Source organism: Amblyomma americanum, chromosome 1 (genome assembly GCF_052857255.1).
Source record: "Amblyomma americanum isolate KBUSLIRL-KWMA chromosome 1, ASM5285725v1, whole genome shotgun sequence".
NCBI classification, from domain to species: Eukaryota; Metazoa; Arthropoda; class Arachnida; order Ixodida; family Ixodidae; genus Amblyomma; species Amblyomma americanum.
The window spans coordinates 319,014,205-319,020,223 of NC_135497.1; positions in this window are offsets into that span (position 1 = coordinate 319,014,205).

Genomic DNA, 6,019 nt, shown 5'->3' on the forward strand with positions numbered 1-6,019 from the left:
TAAATCGGCCCCTAGGCTGAGGGACTGTTAAGGTGTCTACCAACAGTAATAGTTACCATGCGGTTCTGCCCCGTCTGCCTATCAGTAAGCTGGTTTTCAGCTTAGTTTTGTGCATGCGAACCTTGCAGGCCATGTCTCTATCGTGCCTAGGACTTTAAAGATGCCTTACACGTTGTCATGGACCTAAATGAAATCAGGGCCATTGAACAGTTACAAATGTCCACGTGTGGGTGATGGCATACAAGACAGCGTTAGATAAAAAAGCTAAGCTCCTGAGCTCCGGAGAGTTAGAGGTGAAAAATAGTTTTTGCTTGGTCGATAGCCCGGGAACCGTAGACTGTTAAACTCAAGCTTCTTTGCCTCCTAGAAGACCTAAAAGATTTTTACATGCTTTGCGCCCTTCCAGCTTCGGGAAAGTTACTTCCACCACAGTGGAGCACTTTAGCGTTTCGGGAAATGCTGGGGATGCGTACTCTCAATAGAGATTTTGCCTTGACCCTTGCTGATGGCGTCACGCTCAACCACGTGCCTCATCTGTTGACAGTTTGTGGTGTACAGTGCCTGGTTTTAGTTCCAGGATGGCCACCTTTGTGTCGCCATTGCCACAAGGTTTGGCATATACACTGTCACTGCCATAATCCTCGGTGCGATGACTGTCGGCGATTCAGCCGTATTACAGAAGCGCGCATAGTGTCGTATGCTGATAAGCTCCGCAGTGGCTCCCATGATGTAGAGGACACCTTACCGGAACATCTGATGGATGCCACAAAGGTTTTGAATGCTGCTAGTGGCATGTCAGCCGTTCCACCCATAGAATAAGCGCCTACTGCTGCAATGTCTGGTGCCGTTCCTGATGGGCAGCGTTCGCCTACCCAGCCTTTACGGACGGATCAGCTGTCTGCAAATGTCGACCGTCAAATGACAGGTACAAAAAACACCGAAAATGCACACTGTCAATGACGACGCTCTTGGTGCGCGTGCCTGCGCTTTTGGCGAGCGGGAGGAAGAAAACGGTGGTGGTGCGGCAGTGGTGCCGATGGTGTTGGAAAATTTATTTATTGGTCAAGTTGTGGGGAGCTTCGATCTGGGAATGCAGCCCAGTCCCCGCACTGCTGGGATTCCTGATGTCACTGTCGGATGTGCCATAAGGCAGCTGATTGTCCGCCTTGCAGTTTACTCCCTAACGGCAACTTTGACATGGCACGGATGTGCGAAGTCCAGGTGTGGCCTCGCAGCATGGCATGTCGGCGAGTTCTTCTCAGGAAGACACCGTCCCTACCAAGCATAAGTCCAATCGTCGAAAGTCCAAGAGCAAGAGATCTCCTCGGCACTCCATATCAAAGAAAGAGGGTGCCAGCTCCGGGGAGGTCTCACCTTCCGAACTGGCGCCAGACATAGCGGATGCTTGACTTAAGTGCTAGTTGGTTGCCGTGGTGGACGCCCATCAGTTGATCGTCGCAACAATCAATGTCTGTGGGCTCCGGTCTAGGGAGAAACAGCTACAGTTGCGCCGATTGTTTCAGGGCAGGCAGCTAGGCATAGTGGCTGTTGAAGAGAATAATATAGGAAGTGAATTGAATATAGAGTTGGCCCCGCGGCCCTTTGGCCTTTGTGATATATTACAATGTCTGTGTGTCGCACTCGGCGGGCCTTTCGTTGGGCTGCTTTCTGCGCTTCAAAAATAGTCTCTCTTTCTTACTTCATGTACTTGGTTGACAAAGAAGGGCGCCTGACATATGCGACATTCGGCTGCGCTGTAAATCGTAGAGATTCATCAACGTGTGTGCTTCCAATAATCGGGTGCAACACGCAGTTTTCTTTCATGATATTGCAACAGTCCTAGACTGCGATCGGTATGTGGTATTCAAGGGTGGCTAACTGCTTGTACGACCAATGTAACCGTACACAGACTAGCGAAAAAACGCCTAGAAGAGCCCTGGTATTTTATCACCTATCATTGAAAGCGCAGGCTTAATTAATGCCGGTCGTCATCCGCCTTCAAATATATTAGAGGAGCCTCACATTCACGTCTGGATCCGATTTGTTTCCTCGGTGCGTCGTCATCTGCGGCCGGTGCCGCCTGTGCTGCGTGCGACAGGCGTTGGTGCTACGTACCCACGTATAACTGCTGCCGTTCCCAAATCGCACCGAGAAAAGATTTCTTTTGGATTTGAGGGGCCCCTTATCAGGCTTGGAGATTTTATGTAGGTACGCGATGGGCATAGGTAGGGTGGTCCCGATATTCAGGTAAACATTACAACTGTGCGCGCTATGGAATACGGCAAAACGGGCATATTTCGTTTTGAACATGGCTAATGTCCGTGCCGGCGTAGGCGACGGCAAAAACGCATCAGCGCTATGCGTAATATCCAGAGAATTTCGCTGGCTGATAATCACAATTTACGAGCTACATGTTTCCCTAACGCATGGTCGCCTGAACTTTGCAGTCGCATTCTAGAGTGTAGCTCTACTCACCGGGGTACAGATTCGGAAAACGCTCTATGTCGGTAATTTGACCTTCAAGATCAGCCAAGGTCATAGCGGCCGGGACTTAGTCGATTTCGCTGCTGTCGAGCAATGTGTCTAAGCATAGTATACGTCACATTATCAATCATGAGTTTGGAACATTGGTTAGTTACGCAGTTATGGCGACTAAAGACTGGGTAGAATTAGCCTTAATAAGTTATTTACAAATTAAAACCAAACTTTCCCCTTTAGAATCGAGTGAGATACCATTGGAAAGCTTGGGTTGAGTGCACATGCGCTATGCTTATTACCGACTCGAATTAATTAGCGTTAATGAAATGATCGCAATTAATACCAAACTACGCTATAACATAGAGTCATATACCATTGGAAAGCTAAAGTTGAGTGGAAATGCGCTGTACTAGTTAGCGATCCGAATTAATTAGTATTTGTTAGTTAACTGCAATTAAAACCAATCGTAACCATATAGCTAACACAAGTTTAATAGAATTTAACCGCTTTCAATTTTTGTCAGCGAGGCGCTGACAGTTTTCGAATGTTAAGGGGCAGCACTTTTGTCACATTTTATTGGCAGTGGACAGGAAGAGAGTGTAAGGCGATGGCTCGAAACCTATGTCGCTAGCTCGTATTCACCCGCAGACGTTTATTTAATTAGGAAAGAAATGCCGCACTATAGGTCTCACTCTCGGTGGCCACCTGAACCGCTTTCTGCGTTATATTGAGAGACGTCCCAATTTCAGAAACAAGTTCACAACCTTAAGTGTAACCTCTCGGCAAAAACGCACTTTTCATTTATTTTGGGAGTCCTCACCTGTTTTGCGTGTGTCTTCTTGTGTTTTCCGCAGCTTTTCTTCTCACGGTCAGAGCAGATTTATTCCGCGGCATAGTACTCAATTGTTACAGCGAGCTGTGAAAAGTCTAATGAAAAAATCAATTATTTATTTTTGAAGAAGGGCCCTTAGCCCAAGGGTGTGGGGAAGGATGGTGGGATGTATGGAAAAAAGGCCAGTTGTGTGACCACGACACAATTCGGTATATTGCAACGCTTTGCTGCACACAATGTTATGAGGTGGAGCTTGCATTATCGGGCAAAGTTACACAAGCTTGCGCCAGTTGCTGAAGGATCTCGTCTCGGTTGGATCTACTCACATATTACCAGCGGACGTGTGGGGGCCCATGTTAGGCCGGGCAGTGCCACACGAATTACCCTATGTCGGGCATTTGTTGAGAGCACCGAAGCAGAGTGTGTGTCGGGGTTGGGTTTCGGCTGGTCCTTTGGAAGTTTGTTAAGAACGTGGTCGTGCCGTTCTCATTTTGCTGAGGACGCCCTCGGTGAACGCGATGCGCACGCGCAGCTTGTTTAGGAAGACCTCGGCCGCGCGGCAGAGAAAGGGTGGGGTGGAGGTCTGACATATGGATATACGGCCTGTTGTTCGCATATCCAAATTCCCGCGCATGCGAGGCCGTATGTTTTGCTCTTTAGACCACTCGCACAGGACGTATATCTGTCGGAGAGGTCAGCTGCGCTCCATTCTCGCTTCCCTCGTTTCCTGGAAAAACCGTAAGGCGCCCGTGTGCTGTGCGATGTCAGTGCACGTTAAAGATCCCCAGGTGGTCGAAATTATTCCGAAGCCCTCCACTACGGCACCTCATTCTTCCTTTCTTCTTTCACTCCCTCCTTTATCCCTTCTCTTACGGCGCGGTTCATGTGTCCAACGATATATGAGACAGATACTGCGCCATTTCCTTTCCCCAAAAACCAATTATTATTATTATTATTATTATTATTATTATTATTATTATTATTATTATTATTATTATTATTATTATTATTATTATTATTATTATGAATATCGTGCATAATGAGTTAATTGCCAATTGTGGCATGCGTACGGTTTCTGTATCGAGTGTAAGTGGTTCTACATTCTGAAACCGTCGCTCACACGCTACTCCGCCTCGTAGCTACATTCTTATAAACGTATATAGAAACGCGGTTTGCGTTGGAGTGGATTCCCCGCGTTCAAGTTACAAGCCTCGGCGAGCTATTCCTCCTCGTATACAGCGCGCATAGTGAACACTAATGGCGTTGATTAGCTCCTCCTCCCAGAGCGGAAGGAATAAAAAAAAACTTTGCTTGTATACAGGCTGGTCAGGAGAGACACTTGGGAGAGAAGCCTCCTGAGATGGGGCACATTTGAAAGGTGCGTAGAGAAATGGCTTGATCAGGACGGCTGTAGCTCCTATACTGGTGAGTCGTTACTGGGAATGTTTTAGAGTAATCGTTCCTTGAGAGTTTATCAAGCTAGCGGAGTGTAGATAAGCTTTGCCACAAACGGGAGCAAGGAGCCTTTAAAGCAGCCTTACAAACATAATTTAGAAAATGTGTGTTACGCATTAAATGTTGAAAGTCTCTGCTTAATGAATTTGTTCCAGCAATTCTTTAAAAAATGCGTTTTGAAGGAAAAGAGTTATTAGGAATCAATATCTACCCTTTGTCCTGTTCGCACTTTTCCTTCGCCAATCGTAATTCCTGGCACGCTTAAAGCTATCGCGTCTCTGTACCAACCCAACAAAGTGAAATATTATTCCAGGAATCCTGTTCTCGTTTCTCTTATTACTTTTTTGTTTGTCTCGCGAGGCATGCAGACACTTCCACTTATTACGCACGAGATTTTCCGGGCTGCCGACAGTGCGTGACTGCGTTTCGTTACCTAGGTATATCGTTTTTTTACTTCTCTGTTGCATCACGGAGCTCAAATGACGCCTGATGTTGTTTAACGAATAACCGTTTCGAAACACACGTAGACACGCCGCACTAAGAGCGTCCGAGTTTTTAAAGCTGGAAGGAAAGTGCATGCTAGGTTTTAAAAGTAATTCTGCATTGTCTCCTGTTTGTGGAAGTGTAATATTTTGCTTAGGTGTACAGTCAGCGTCAAATGAAACGAAAACAAAACAGTTTAAATGGGAGCAGAAAAATATTATTTTACTTCCTGCAGACTGATTATTACAGCGCTATATTTTCACTTGATGGCGCTAAAACAGCAGCGGGGAAACGTTAATAAGACCAGCGTGTATTTCCTGTGTGTATTTTAGTACAGGCGTAGAGGTTACCGAAGAGGCAGATGTGGGCTCACCCTAGGAACATTGTATCGAACCCATGACTTGCCGGTTTCTTAAGTCACGCTCAAGCGTCTTTGCAGAGTTAGGTTAGCATGATTACAAAGAATTTTAATGGTTTCGGGACAACTGGCACATCACAGAGCTTACACCTGATCCTATCACAGCTAGGGATGCTTGAAGTTCTTGCCACCAGGTCCAAATGTCAATCCTTCCTATATAGTCATGTAAGAACAATTGACGTTAGTAGGAAGCCGAGTATTTTACCACAGCGAGGAAAACTAAAAGAAATTCCGCGCGGTGAAAGGAGGGGGGGAGTCTGGGATGTAAAATTGTACGGTATTTAGCGCCAGCTGAACTAGAGCAGTATCAATACAGGGCATGAAATACCGCGCTTAAAAAAGTACAAACATAT